The sequence below is a fragment of the Colias croceus genome, chromosome 13 (genome assembly GCF_905220415.1).
Source record: "Colias croceus chromosome 13, ilColCroc2.1".
NCBI lineage: Eukaryota > Metazoa > Arthropoda > Insecta > Lepidoptera > Pieridae > Colias > Colias croceus.
The window spans coordinates 6,352,025-6,368,769 of NC_059549.1; the positions used below are offsets into that span (position 1 = coordinate 6,352,025).

General features: G+C 31.3%; 1 protein-coding gene and 1 non-coding gene across 3 annotated transcripts in view; both read left to right on the top strand.

Annotated features, from left to right (window-relative positions):
* The window catches only part of LOC123696980 (monocarboxylate transporter 10-like), a 97,290-nt gene that overhangs the window by 35,727 nt on the left and 44,818 nt on the right, over positions 1-16,745 (top strand). The window lies entirely within an intron of this gene.
* Positions 13,493-13,564, top strand: Trnag-ucc. Its single transcript has one exon. It is a non-coding gene; the product is annotated as a tRNA-Gly (tRNA).

A 16,745-nucleotide genomic window follows, 5' to 3' on the forward strand; every position in this document is an offset into this window, starting at 1 on the left:
TCACATAAATGAGACAAAATTGACGTTCGTCTATGTTGTGTCCATTCAGTGAAATTTATTATCTGTAGCTCGTCCTAACTCTTAAATATTCCATTTTCTTTGTTATTTATTTTTAGAAGAACTCAATTATAAAGATCTCAATTATTTGAAATTAATGGTAGAGCATCTCAAATAACATAAAATATAATCGATTTATTTAATAAAATTTATTTCGTAAGGCTCTGTAAAAAGTAATAAATTAATGAAAATACGATTACTTAAAATATAGAAACATTTCAATCTTGAATCATCAACATTACGAGTTGTTTTTCAATAATATTATTTTATTTTGAAAAGGTATAAAGTTGGCAATTGTATATCTTGATTATTATTCTTGTTAGCAGCTCTATAAACAAACGTCAATGTAAGCTTTCATGTAAGCTTCCAAGTAAATGCAAATTGAGTAAATATCTACATAATCCTTTATCAAGGGAATCATTCCTTGAAATAAAACCGAGTACGTCTAGCCTACTTATGGACGTGACACATTTCGGCCGACATAAAATGTGTTTACAAGCACATAACGTGGTCTCACCTGTAAAACAGCAACTTTTACATGTCCAGGTTATTACCTGGCTGAATATTTCGCGTTCTCTCAAACACTTTTATGACATTCCCTTCACCTCGAATTACTTTTTCGAGATGTTTATAAATTCCCGATAAAATGTTATTTCCTCCGGAATGTTATAGGGGTTTGGACGCAGAAATAAACATCGTACCTTCGTAAATTCTCGTCGAGTGCTGTTGACCAAACGAAATGGGTTTAATGTGAAATTTTAGTAAACGTTTAAGTTGCATTTTAGGTAATAGGTTGGTTCAACAGAAATTGTATTTATCCACCTACTGAAGAAAAATATGTTGTTTTAAATGGGCGTTGAATCAAAATAGGTATAAGATTAAAATATAGTAGTAGCAGATTAGTGTAATAAATGTTTATAAAAACTTTGTTATATCATACATTTTGAATAAGATAGTTAAATAAACAAGGCGTTAATATATACCTATTTCACATTTGAAATCGATAATATGGTCAGTAGAGTCAACCTTTGGTATTAATTATAACATAGAGCTTTTAAACAGTTTATTTCACCTTCAAAATGCAGTTCTTCGATGCAATGCTCGCAAGATATATGGATTGGGAACGGGAAATAGCTCCATTAGCAAACATCTACCCGTTTTAAAGTATTGCATTACTATTTACTATATCTGCGAACGATTTCTTAAACTGTCAAGTGAAACCCGTCAACTCGAAAGCTTTAAGGATAAACATATTCTGCTGACATAGTTGTCGGATCTGGACCTAAGACTTGATAAATGGTTTCTATATTTTATCACAGTTGTAATGTTACAAAATAAATGTAAAAACCATCCTCATTCGGGAGATTCATGCATTTACCTGTATATCCTAATTTTGCATAATAATTTTATACTTATGAAGTTACAGTTAGTTTAATAAGTGTTAAAGGGGTTTGAAACTTTTTGTATGGACGCTGGCATATCGACCTGCCGCCATTTTGATTTTTTTTCAAAATCGCGGCGCACGATTAAAGTGGTATGTATGGATAGAGGACACATAGACGAACAAAAAATGTCTCATAACATAGTACCCTAAAGCGTCACATTACCGAGATATTTGGAGGTAAATATTCACTTATGAGTACAACGACAAACACTAAAAATAGACTTATTACGTGTCTATATGCATAATATTATCTCCAAATAATCACTCCCAGGTAGATTATTATTATTACAGGAAGAAATTAGGTATTCATTACATTACTTACATTTTTATGTAAGTATGTATGTTTTTATGTAATGAATGTACCTACTTTCTTCCAATAAACGGTTAATTAATAATAATCTACCTGGGAGTGATTATTTGGAGATAATATTATGCATATAGACACGTAATAAGTCTATTTTTAGTGTTTGTCGTTGTACTCATAAGTGAATATTTACCTCCAAATATCTCGGTAATGTGACGCTTTAGGGTACTATGTTATGAGACATTTTTTGTTCGTCTATGTGTCCTCTATCCATACATACCACTTTAATCGTGCGCCGCGATTTTTGAAAAAAAAACAAAATGGCGGCCGGGTTGATATGCCAGAAAGTTTCAATGCCCTTTGCTATAAAGTAACTAGTACTTAGTTAAATTTATTAATTATTATATTCGTAGAAGAATATTTTATATTGTTTACTGTGGAACTATTTGAATTCACAGTTAATTTGAATATTTAACAAAATGTATCAAAAAGTTAAAGTTACGATTTTTGAGAACAGCGCCATCTTTTAGAAGTTTTATAAACTTCGAAAACTGCAAGCATCTGAAAAAGGAGAAAGCTCGTGGTTTTTGTTATGAACGAAATTCAAGTTCGTTTGGTTAAATTCTACAAGATGGCGCTATAGATTCAAATTACGGACCACTGTAATGTTTTGGGTACATGGTACACATAGAAATCTAAATAACAAGGCACCTTGTTATTTAGATTTCTATGATGGTAGGGTCAATGTACCACTAGCTGACCAAGCGCCAATACATGACCAAAATTCAAATATACGCGCCAATTAAGAAAATACGGCAGCCCCAGATGATAGTTTATTGTTTTTTCTATAAAGCAACATCATCTATAAAATAAAAACAAACCTTGCTGCTATTGGTCAGAAATATTGACATTTTTTCAACACGAAGATGTAATTAAGTAGGTGCCCCGTAAGTAATCACATTTTTTACTAAGAGTTTTTTATCGGGAGTTGATTGGGAAATCTTAATTTATCTTGAATGCAATCGATTACTCTTTATTATGTCTTGTTATAGGCATAATGTTGAACCATTCTGTTATAGACTTTCGGCTTCACTTTTGGCATGAATAGTTTTTCATGATTTTTAGCGGCCTGGTTATCTTTTGGAGCAACAAAAAACAATTTTTCGCCTATTGTTGACCAATATGGTCAGCTCTTGGTTCTTTATATTTTGCTAAGAAAGACTTGCTTTTTTTTGTGCTTATACCTAATTTAACAAACCATATAAGCCGTCTAAGTCCTATTCCAACACCAACAATGCATCTCGAATCAACATCAACTTCAGTCAGTCATTTCCTTGAACCTCCTTCGCCCAAATTAGTAGATTTAATAACTAAAATGCAACAGCAAATAAGCCCAGCTTTTGGCAAACATTTAATATGGCCTTCTAATTCTCCGTTAAAAAAGAAGACTGAACGCTTGCCTTTTGCTACAACTTCCAAGAAATGGCAAGACTACTGGGTGTCGAAGGAAAAAGAGAAAAAAGAAAAGATTTTATGGTACGTAGGTATAGTCATTAAGGATTAATAACAGTATTGTAAGAATGATTTATAACATTTAATAAAACAAACTTCAATATAAATACAGACTTTTTTATTTATTAAACAAAACTAATGTTCGAAGAAGGACATTTTGTCCATTTTGAAAATGGTCAACTTTTAGAGCAATGATGGTCAGATATTGGTGATCACTGATCAGTGGTCAGGTATTTGTACTTTTAGCAGAAGTAACTTTCAGAGTAGTTTTCATAAAACCTTTAAAGGCTATCAAATTGATACTAAGAACAATAGTTGCAGTGACTATTCAATTATCTGTGTCCCAAAAATAACATTGAACGTAAAACAAATAACCCGTTTTTTATATATAGCTAAAGATAAAACCACTTAAATGGTCAACTACATCAACCCTACATTATGGTACCAATGTACTTGCCATGTATGTAGGTACCTTTATTAATTAAACTTATTTCATTCGCTAATACCTGTTTGTTACCACGGGCTTTATCGCGTTGTCTTCCAGGACCTTTTGAATATTAATAACATTAATGACTTAGCTACGAAGCTCTAGTTATGAATATAATAGTAAGCTTTATTTTTCAGCCGCTCTTTTAACATTTATTTCATTTTATTAATTTCAATAAACTGATACAACAACATTATATTGTAATGTGACTGGAAAAATTAAGCAATTTCATATTATTACGAAATAAGTGAAATATAAACGAGAAGACATTATATTCTGTGATATACATTGATCTTTTTACTGAAAAGATAAAAAGGTGAACTTCGTTGGTTTATTGGAAACAAAAACATCACCCAAGTAATTACGTGCCTTTGATTTGTGCTAAAAGCAAAACAAAACCATTTCTCCTACTCACCTAAAGTTAGAGATTTATTTATCGGAAGTCTCATAAATCAGGAAGTAATCAGGGGAGTAATAACAAAACTGATTATTTAGAAAAAATATATATTTGTGTTGTAACCAATTCCTCACAGCCCAACTTTAATTACTATTGAATTTTTATTTATAATTCGATAAATAGATAGATACATGTACATTTAGGTATAAAGGTATTATTAATTTGTATACTTTTTATTATTCACAACAATATAATAATTATGTAGTTTCATCGTATTAAATAAATTTCTTTGAACCTTGAATGAAGGATGGAAAACGGTGTCCCTTTGTGTATAGTAGGTATATACCTACTCTTGGGAAATTAACTATTTTTAACGTGAAGAAAAATAATTTATAATTAATTGTTTTTTTTCTATAAAAAGTTCATTTTCTCTTACTTATAAATAATTATAACAATACTGTTGCTTTCTCAAAAGTTTAAGTTTCAGGCAGCGTAATATTATATTCCCATTGGAACTAGGTAATATTTAATCTCACCGTCTACGATCCTAATAACTGCAGTATTTCATACTTAGTATCTGATTTTCTTTAATAAAATAAATAAATAATTTATAAACTGCAGTAGCAGTAAAATTAATGAAAAAGTAGCTCTATATGTTTGTAACGTTTTCATAGGTACTGTTCGGATTCAGATGAATTCTGCCTACAGATGATAGCTACCTTAGAATGTTTCCGTATTTATATAATAATAATAAATTATTTATGTAAGAATATCAAAGACCCAATAAAATATATAAAGTTGAAGAGGGTGAAACGGGGTAACGCTATCACATATACACACGTCCCAAACCGTTGCTAGAAAGGAAGTTCATAAAAGAAGATACCTTTACCACAGAATACATAATAGTAGCTAAACGCTACCTTTACATTACCTATTATATTATATCCCTATACAATTGTATAAATAAATCCTACATACAATTACGGGATCTAGACCAAAAATGAAACCGACTTCAATTTAAAGTTTTGAAGAATATAAAGGGAACGCCAGTGTTGAGTCCAATTGAGACACCGCTCCGCTTTTATGGTCAGTGAAACAGCGTTAACCTCATCTAACCCCGTCCCACTGAACTTTGGAGACATAAAAACCTTCCTCGGTTCCATCTTAGCTCGCAAACACGGAAACTATAACTATAAACAAGCGACAAAAGGCAACATTTAAGCTTCCTGAGTCGGGACGATCGCATCCCGCACTTGGTCACTCGAGAACAGATAAATTTCTATTCGAGTCGAAACATTCGTAGTACACGTATTCTGATTTATTATTTAAACTGTTATTTATCAAATAAGCGAGGAGACACTCGTGGGGCGACGACCGCCCTCGCGTTTTTAATACATTTTCTTTCACTTTTCTTTCCAAGTTTTTGTATCGTCAGCGATAACGAGCCGTTTGGGTGTGTGAGCTTCTTTTAGCATAATTTGTTGGTGCCACTTTAACGCACGCCGTCAAATGGGCATTTTCTTTTCGCCATTATGTCTGAATCATGTATCTGTCGCTGAACGACTGCTGACTAAAATATTTTTCTTCGGCGAGATTTTGTATTCTGTGATAAATATTAAACGAAGGAAAATTTTATAGAATCAAATTTATAGTACTGCTTCAACCTACAACACAAATTAAATTCTACACTATGAATTTATAATGATATCATCAAAGTCTTAACTTATTTACACCTACATACACAATGTCAGCATATTGAATTGGCCATTGTTCCAAAATTGATGCAAAAACTGAACGCTACGCGAACGGAAACATTAATCAATGTGTTACTGAACTTTACAGTAAATTAAAGTTCATTCATACACAATCATTCAAACAACTAACCTTATAGCACTTTATGGTTGAACACCCTTATCTATGATATCTGTGTATATTATTGAACACTTTGTAAACAAATGCGAGGTATAACTAAATCCCTTGTGCAACACTAATAAATCTTTAAGTTCAAATAAATCATTAATTTTCTACGAGTATGTATGATATATCACAAAGGGGAACCAAGTCCCCCTTTTCCCTATCCAATGAGTAACAAATAATTTGAAAATAAAAAAACCACCCATCGAAGGTATCTAAATGATGCGATTCGATTCGTTATTTGATAGTTCGAACTCAAATATTAATTCATTCAATTAAACATCTTTGATTATTTGATTCGTCATAACAATAACAAGAAGAGCGGGCAAGAAACTCTGGTTGCTGTTTTCATCATCATCGTGCCATTTGCTAATCTATTAATGTATAAAAATGCTTGCATTCTTAAATACATAGGAAAAGATAACATGACTGTACTTTAAAAAATACAAAAGTTAATTGTTGTGGATTTTCTTTAGCTTTTTCTCAAAATATGCAAAGTAGCAAAAGTACAGTTCTTGTTCGTCCAGCCCCAGTCAAAGAAATCGAGTTTTGGAGCAAGCCGCGCTCGTTTTTTACAAAGAATAATGCGTTTTACTAATCTCTCCGACGCGACAGTCTAGATTATTCTCTACATTATTACTTGTACAGAATTGCATGATAAAAGAAAATATATGGTATAAAATCAAGGCGTTTGCGTGTAGCATCTTGAAATGTCGCTGATTGATAAATTATGAACTTGCTTTAGGTATCTTGCCATAGGTATAATGAATTAAGGCAGATTTATACTAAATAATTGTAGTGTGTCGTGATGCAGCATAGGTCTTATCAACAGTAAATTTCTCTACGAAAGCGCATTTTTGTTTTATTTTATTAAAACAAATGCACCTATAAATATATCGTAAGTCAATGGTATATAAAAATCCTCATACAACATGACACTTATTATGAATCCGGCTTTACTTGCTTTGCGTGTGGTTTTTTATTGCACGTCGGGTATTTAACAAAACTTACGCGAATAAAGTAGCAATTTTACAATCTGTATTTATCTGTAGGTCGATAACCAACATGCAATTTTAAGTTATTTTTACAAGACATTAATTTAAAGGTAAAATCATAAATTTAATTTTGATTGAGATACAGTAGAGAACTGAGAATTGATATGAAAAAATATATTTATCGATATGAAAATCACTTTCCCATTTAAATTTACAACAAATGAAATATATTGTAACTAAAAAAACCATAAGACTTTTTTTGCGACAAATATAAATCAAATGAACCGGAAAATCTCTACGTAAAAACATATTTATAAGACCAATTTGGCGATTTCAATTTGATCAAATGTATCCTTATAGCTATGACGTCACACATTATGCTATAAATTGCAAACCTCACATTTAGCTTAACTTTCAGCTCTTTTGTTAGAGTAAATTAATTGTAGAAGTATTTGCTTTTACTGCATCTGGGACGTTTACTATGCAAACACAGTTCCAATACGGCTCCAACCCAAATTTAGATGCTAAATCTTATTTACTTCGGTTTAAACTGTATTTATTCTACAACTCTATTATGCATACGTTTACTCTTATTTATTTTAAACTAGGTTTCCGCCCGCGGCTTCGCCCGCGCAGTCAAAGAAAAACCCGCATAGTTCCCGTTCCCGTGGGATTTCCGGGATTGCGTCATTTTCCCGGGATAAAAAGTAGCCTATGTCCTTTCTCGTGTATCAAAATATCTCCATACCAAATTTCATGAAAATCGGTTCAGTAGTTTAGGCGTGATTGAGTAACAGACAGACAGACAGACAGAGATACTTTCGCATTTATAATATTAAGTAAGGATTGCTGTTAAATTATAATCATACGCTTTGACGATAAATAGGTAGAATAAAGAATTGTATTCAAATAAAATTTTCGCTGTAAGCCCATATAACAAATGTCATATTAATTGATATTATTAAGTAACTGAATCGCAAAATAATTAATTGAAATAATAATAAAAATCCTAATAATTAATTTACCAAAACTGCATTATGAATATATTATGTAGTTCCTTAAGGAACATTCCTTCCTCTATGAGGAACATTCATTTAGATTTTAGTCATTAAGTCGCAAATAAAAAATAGTATTTTGTATCATTCATGTTACATGTATTTAGTTCTTTTGTCTTGACGGTACAAAAAATTACCTCGTCTACAACGTAGGTGTACAAAATATAGCGTAGTCTCAATCTTTAGCAGACATCTAAAAGAATAAGTTAAGGTGTATACTTCATAATTAACACCACAGGTGAAACTTAGCCATTTTGCTGTAGCATAAGAATAAATCTATTGCTTGTAGAGATCAACTTTAGTTTTTAAACTTTTACATTAACCTTGGTCTACAAAATATATTGAATAACAATATAATGTATGTATAATATAGACTAGGCACCTGTAAGCATTCCTGTAAGTTGTATTTTTCAACAATAATGTATTGTCTATGCTTAAATAGTTTACAGCTGTAGTGAATGGTTTACCTAAATACCAATTTAAATTTTAGTAACTTTCATTTTAACACAATTAACAATGAATTAACGAAGATTGTCTAAGTATATCAAATATATATTTATGCTGAAACTCATATGAATTTGTATAAAAGAATAGGCAGTAAATTATTTCAATCTGATCGCTAAAGTCAGTTATTTTTTCATATCTCCAGCAACTTATTTAATTTGCCAGCTGGGTCCATAAAAGTATTTGTCACTATAAATTTATCTACGTCCTTAATGTTTTCCTTACATATTATGACCTAGAAAGTTATATGTTATATTTGATATAACAGTGCTATAAAATCCAACAAAATCGTCAGCTTTATTTAGGCTGGTTCAACATTTTCCCATATCCGATTTCACGCAAGCTATTCATGTTTTTGCCAATCCGTTTATTTACCTACCATTTTACGAGGTATTAGTTCACCGACCTTTTTGTTTTGTTTTATTATGTAAACCAAGGCATTAAAATATAGGATATCATTCTTGTTTACGTATAACTAAAAAGTGTTAGAGAGAAATTAATAACTGCTAGTTTAGAAAGCCTCAAAACTTTAGTGACTTTCAATTTGATGAATCTTTAAAGATGTATTTTTCAGAGAAACAGTTGATCATCATCAGATTATGATGGATGTGAATGTTGTTTATATGTAGTCGCTCAACGGACAAGAGTTTTTCAAAATGCCTTTTTCAACTCTGCAACTCATATTATTGCCAACGATTTTGCATCATAGTGAATCAACTTTGTTGCTAAACAAATGCTAACCATTTTACGAAGTTTAAATCTAATATCTTCTTATCATTTTAATTATGTATATACTTTAGAGGTAATTTACTTACAGGAATACTTTACGATATACGCATAAATAAGAGTAAATCGTTGCACAAAGGAATAATTAATTAAAGTTACATAAAGATCGTATCGTAAATTTGTAAAGAAACAAAAAATAATTAACGTCAGCATAACCAGAATATAATGATTTCTCATGTAAAACATAAATTATCGTATAATTGGCTGCATATTGATCGATAAATATACAATTCTGTAAAATTATTATCTGGTTATGTATCAGATGCCACAACCACTGTAGGGTTCTTTTCGTATACAAGCTACTTGTTTTTTATCCCGTATATGGGCCTAATGATTTATCATTTTACAATATTTGCAGCGTATCATATTTAACTCTTTCCATTCCGTGTAGTCACGTCATTAATAACCCACAAATATCAGATTCAAAGGAATGTATTACATGCAGTTTAAATTTTTTAACGCATTGCTGTAGATAAAAAGTAGGTAGACCATTATTTAGCTTATAATAAAACATTTGAATAAGAACGATAGATAATATTCAATTTTAGATTCTAAATCTCACTTATTTTTTTTCATGCTGTGATGATAAATTAAAAGTTGTATGGGTACGATAAATCTAGATGCATATTTGTTTTTATTTGTGTAATTATTGTTCTTATAGACATTAGTTAAATTGTCAAGTATGTACGATGTTCAATGATTCTAAAAATTATACAGGTAACAAAAAATAATACGACCAGGCGTGATTTAAACTTTCATAAATTATTCGTTTAATTCGTTGTATTCATAAATTATCATTTTTCTCTTTATTTGTCATATTCAGATCTTTGCAAGTTTGAAGACCATTAACCAAAACTGTCACAGAACAGTTTCAATTTCCAAAGTTACCTTTTAGAAGGTAAGAAGGGAATGTATGAAAATTGATAACTTCTCTGTGTGTCTCTTAAATGTCATATTTTTTTCTTAATTTAACACATTCGTATGATACGACCATGTACATTTTCTCTTAATTGGTACAAAACATATAACAGGAATTTATAATTTCATACGCTGTGATACATCTAGATATAAAATGATAAATAAACAGCGTTTTTGGAAAGCGTACACCAGCTTCTTGTGTCCAAATATGGCTAACGATCGACTTTTATTTCGTCAAATTAAAATTCCCATATGAAGATAATTCTCGACCCAAAAAACTATTGCAATGGTTTTTTAACGTTGAACGGGATGTTTCACTTGTTTAAAATTGATTTCGCCGACGAGATTCTTGCATAATTCGCCCATCAAATTAACTTCTTTAGCGAGTACATAAATCACTTTTAGGTGATTGAAATCTCCTCATGCATCATGATTATGACATAAAACACACAATTTATGAGTAAACATGAGTTTATTTAACGTTTACAATACAGTTGATTGGGTATTTATGTAAGTGGGAGTCGCTCACGGTTTTCGCAAATTGGGTCACGTTCACACACGTAAAGTTGCACGTCCTTTGAGAACATCCGCGTTAGGTTTATCCTTATCGAAAGTTATTAAATTACATTCTAACACCGTCCACACCATTTAATAAATTCATACGAGACCATCCTAATTTGTTTCTTAACCAGCAATGCATAGGAGATAAGGTCATAAGTAGCCAAATTTAAGGATAAGTATGATATACAGGGTGTAGGTAATCGTTAAGTGTGCGCAGGCGATTATTCCGTAACTATTACAGATATCAAAAAACTTTAAACTGATAGCGAAAGTATTTAACCTAATGAGTAAAATGGCCATAATAAATTTTTAAAAATAAAACGAGAAATATCTAAAAAATTAACTTGAAACCCTCCCATACATTTAGTATGAGATACGAATATCCCATGTACATAGGTTGATCCAAAAGTTATGATAATCAATATTAAACAAGGTCATTACAGTTATAATAATTATGTAGTTCTCTAGATAGTCTTTTAACTAGAAAATATACTTATACAATATTTTTTTCCTAAAATTAAAAAAAAAAAAAAAAAAAAACTTTGACTTCATCCACAAAAACCCCTCCACGCGGCCATAACTTCGCTGTCGTCTTAAAATAATTTATTGCTAAGAAAGTGTTACTTGTGCCGAGGAAAGAGATAAAAGTAAATAGGAGCTAGATCTTAAAAAATAGGGTAGGTGTTCAAGCATTTGGAATGCCGATTTTTGAATGGCAGCCATCGCAACTGACGCTTTGTGATCTGGTGCGTTGTCTTGGTGAAACAGCGTTCAGGTCCGCAGTTTGCCATGTCTCTTTTCCTTACTAACCTACCGCAATCTTTTAATTTGGTCTGTTTAGTAAGAGCCCAATAAAGTGGCTACCTTTTTAAAATATTCCACCATAATTATTCCTTAAGCGTCCCAAAAAACTACCGTTTTAATCTAACCTATTGATTTTCACTTTGAATTTTTTCATCGTCACTTTGGAAGCTCGCATCCAGGACATTGATTGTTTTTTGGTTTCAGCATAAACATGGTGAACTCAGGTAACGTCCATGATCACAAAACGTGACAAAAAATTATCCTGATATTAAAATTTAGAAATTTACCTTCCATGTCGTACATGTCGAATCGTTGTTTCTTCTTTTCGTCGCGAAACATTCTGGCACGCACGGTTCACATTCAAATTAATGTAAATAATTGGAAACGTGGCCTGTTGATATGATTTTTTTGTGATTACTTAGTGAATACATGAGCAAGCAAAAAATATTTATTTTATATTTTTATGTGCACAGGAAATATCCAATTATCATTACTTTTGGATCAACCTAGTACATTTATATTTTAGCTTTTTCTTTCTTTTTTTTTGGTTTTCTGCTTTAATTACTTCGCAAATTTGAAGGGAAGTTCATTTAGAAACTGTAAATAGAGCTCCTCATTGTATTGCACAATGAGGACATCACTTCGAAAATCTGGTATGAATACAAATTGTATGGGAAATAAAATGTATCAGAGCGTTTAATGTAACATTTTTGGATATTTCTCGTTTTATTTTTAAAAATTTATTATGGCCATTTTACTCATTAGGTTAAGTACTTTCGATATCAGTTTAAAGTTTTTTGGTATCTGCAATAGTTACGGAATAATCGCTTGTGCACACTTAACGATTACACCCTGTATACAGTAGAAAAGATTATTTGAATTTTATTAATAGCCTCATATGCTTAATTAGAATGCATTTCAAAAACTACAAATCAAAAAAGAACAAAGGTATTTATTACGTAAATATAATGTCTCAAATCTCAAACCTAATTTAGTTATTAGCGGTTTTATTCCTCAAGTTCCAGAGATTCCTTTGGACAAGATATGTGCGGTGATTATCTGAGCTGAATAATTTAAATTAACACCGCCAATTAAGACTTTCGCGTGAGATAATAACGTGAATTTCGTCACAAAAACGAATTACCGTCCCGGTAACAATTCAGCTCGTTTGTTTTGCTTTGAAAATTTAGCCTGGTTTTTATATTAGGTACCCTTGATAGACCACGTCTTAAAGATATAATTTTTATTTTTCATACATTTGTAGCTTACTTTTGAAAATAATTAGGTAGTCGTGTTATTATTACCTAATCAACACATTTACCGTTTGTGCGTGATGTGAAGGTAATTAATTTAAAATTAGGTAGCAATCAAGTCAGTAATAAATCAAGTTTTAAAATATTATGGAATTAATTTGATCAAAATAATATAGGTAATCTGTGCGTAATGTGAGAATGCGGTTTTCATTTAAATCTTCGTTGTTAATAATATTGTTTAACTACACCAAAACTCGTTAGTCGTTACTTTTTCGTTAATATAACTAAATAACCTCTTGATATTTGCTATCTTCTACTTAGTACCTAATATATAGAGATATATCTCTATATAAGTATTACATTTATTTCGAAGTACACTTGAATAAATACAAACAAGGGAAGACTATGCCGTCTTGTCTTCACTTGCGATTGGGTAAACAAAATAATATATGTACATAGATAATATCCATCTGATTGTATTAAATAGTTCGTACTACAACTGCGTTGGTGGTGTAATGGTCAGCATAGTTGCCTTCCAAGCAGTTGATCCGGGTTCGATTCCCGGCCAACGCATATTTTTTACAGACTTGTGTACCTATTTTTTTAAGACAACTTTGTAAGGACGTAAAATATTATTATTATCTAACTTTGTACTTTACTTTAAAATGAAGGAAACAAGCGGCTTCTTCTAAAAACTGCAATTGAAGAAGCTTTAATTTATGCTATAAAATTATGCGAAGAAAGATTTCCTTACACCTTAATTACTTCATTCCTCGGGACGTTTAATTACTCTTATACGCGCTTGTAATTAGCCTTTAAAAATACTTCCAACAAATTCCGATACAGATGAAGGCAACCAAAAACAACCGTGACTTGAAATACGATTTAAAATTCACAAATATTACCTAAATAAGTAAATAAATTATTATAACCGTAGGTAAATTGGTATATAACAATCAAAACTCTCCCTTTTGCAAAATATTTTTTATTTCGTACCAAATTAACATGAAATTAACAAATAATTTTTAAACTAAATTAAAACTAGCTATAATTAATTAATTAGTAGCTTTTCCATCTGTGACGCTTTTATAAAATAAAAACAGAAACGTATTTTAACATAACCAGCAGGATTACAATCCTTTCTCTGAACATGCTGTATAATAACTGATTATTTATTATTAATATTATAAATGCGAAAGTTACTCTGTCTGTTACTCAATCACGCCTTAACTACTACTACCAATTTGCATGAAATTTGGTGTAGAGATATTTTGATACCTGAGAAAGGACATAGGATAGATTTTATCCCGGAAATCGCACGGGAACGGGAACTATGCGGGTTTTTCTTTGAAAACGCGGGCGAAGCCGCAGGCGGAAAGCTAGTTTATTATAAATACTCACACAAAATGTCGTATTAAGTGGTTGTTTGAATTTAAGCACCGCTTTATTGTTAATGGAACGGGTTTTAAAGATTAACTTTTTGCAGCACATGAAACGCAAACTTAAAGAGGGCAGTGAGGTGTAAAATCCTTAGATTGCAGCTGTTACCTGCTATCGACTCTTGATATCACACGCTAACTTTTAATAAGATAACTTGTGCAATGCGTTTACTGATAATAAAGGCATCATTATTAGTTTGAAAGAATCATCTCCATATATAAAAAATCCATATTTCCCTTGGTCACAGCATCACACGTGAACGGCTGGACCGGTTTCGATAATTATTTTTTTATAATATTCCTTTAAGGACGAGGATGGTTCTTATGGAGAGAAAACGTAAACATGTACCACGGGCGAAGCCGGGGCGGACCGCTAGTAGCAAATAAATCACAACGTTGCATTGGTATATTTACCGCTTTTTGATCTTAACGTTGTAGAGGGGTTGTGAACTCAAATACTATTCGTATCTATTCTCCCATAACGTTAATAGTGATTTCAACATTACCTACATTTATAAAGCTGAAGATTTTCGAGAAAAGCCCTGAAAGCGATATTCCTATAAAGCATCTCTAAAAGTACGTTAATCTGTAAATACCTACTGCGTTTTATCTCTTCGTGGTTTGTTACGCATCTGTCAAAATGGTCCTCTGTGCTTGATTTGTCTCTGTTGGCGAACTTTTATAGGAAACGTATTATCCTTAGTAAAACCTAGTACTTCACAGGTTTCTGTGAACTATTGGTAGATTTTAGCCGATCTCAATACATATGTGTTGAAATTCCTAAAGAAAGCTCTCTTGCGTAATAGAAATTGATAATTCTAGGGGTAATAGCCATACTCCAGAGTAAAATCTTGGATAATCTAAGGTAAATATCCTATTTTACTCAGAATATACTTTCAGCCGAATGAGATCTTAAAGGCTCTGAAAATTTGACGTCAATGAGTATGTATTAAATACATAAACGTAAAATCTAAATGCAAATTCCCACGACCTCTCATGAAGAAAACACGAAAACCGCATTTGTTTTGCTTTCCCTGTCTTTACATATCCCAAAGGTAGACTAGTGTATAAAATCTTTATCAATATTCAGAAAACATCATTCAGAACGGTGAATAAACCGTAATATTAAAAGCTTTAAGGTGTGTACGAATATTTGAGATAATATGAGATAAAGTCTTAATGGGTTCGGCTACTGAATGATTTAAAACGCATGTCAAAATCTCCATCACTCAAATGTCGTATAAATTAACTTCAAGCTCGCTCCTTTATCTCTCGAATAAACGAACGGTTACGAAGCAAAAAATACAGATTCCGCCTTTGAAGTAATTAGTTAATTATAAATTTTCCAGTGGCCCATATCGACAGGAATGTTTCACCGTTATACATTACATTTGGAACATAGATTTAACGATTAATTAATAGCAAGTCTGTTTGTGTTTGCACATACTAGAATGTGCAAATACACAACTAAAGCTACATGAATATACGTGCAAATAAATATCGCCGGGTGTAAAACAAACATGTATCCTTGACAGAATCACGAGATCCGTCACCATTAAATGTATTATCTTCAACAAATATGGACATATGAGAAAATAAACCAAAAAGAAAACAATAAATCTCTGAGTTGATTTTTATTCATTTATAAATCATAACCGATCCTTGACATAAATCACGTATAAAGATGGATAGAGCTGCATGTAAAGGCTTTATATGGTAAACAGTGGTACTCATTATACGTCGCTATCTAATTTGTACTAAATTGTGAATATAGCCGCTGATTCAACACGTCTGGAATAGCAAATTTTACGACATTTTAGGGACATTTTGTCTCAATGAAGACATCCAATAACACTTTCGAATCTGAAAATGTGAGTATTAGGAATAATACAATTTAAACGACGCGTTAAATTACCACATTGAAAGTCGGATTGAACTATTTAAGATGCGTTGAGACTATATACTAAAGACTAATTAGATTATTTCTATGTAATGTACTGACTCGTTTATTTTATCAGGAGCGTTCATATATATTATTTACAAAATATTTTCCACTATTTTATACGGTATTTTCCAATGAATAAATTGTCAATTTATTGACTGTCTATATTTTCTGACGAATAGGGAATTATTTTATAATGTCAAGATATAAATTATAATGATAGATATTTTTACGATAAGATTACAATACTTAGATGTAGGAAAAATACAGCATTTTAGTTCAAAAACATTTTCAATTCCAAGAGAGACAAGTTTATATAACACCAAGATCACGTTGCTTACTTTGTTTAAACCGGAAGACAGACCTATCAACG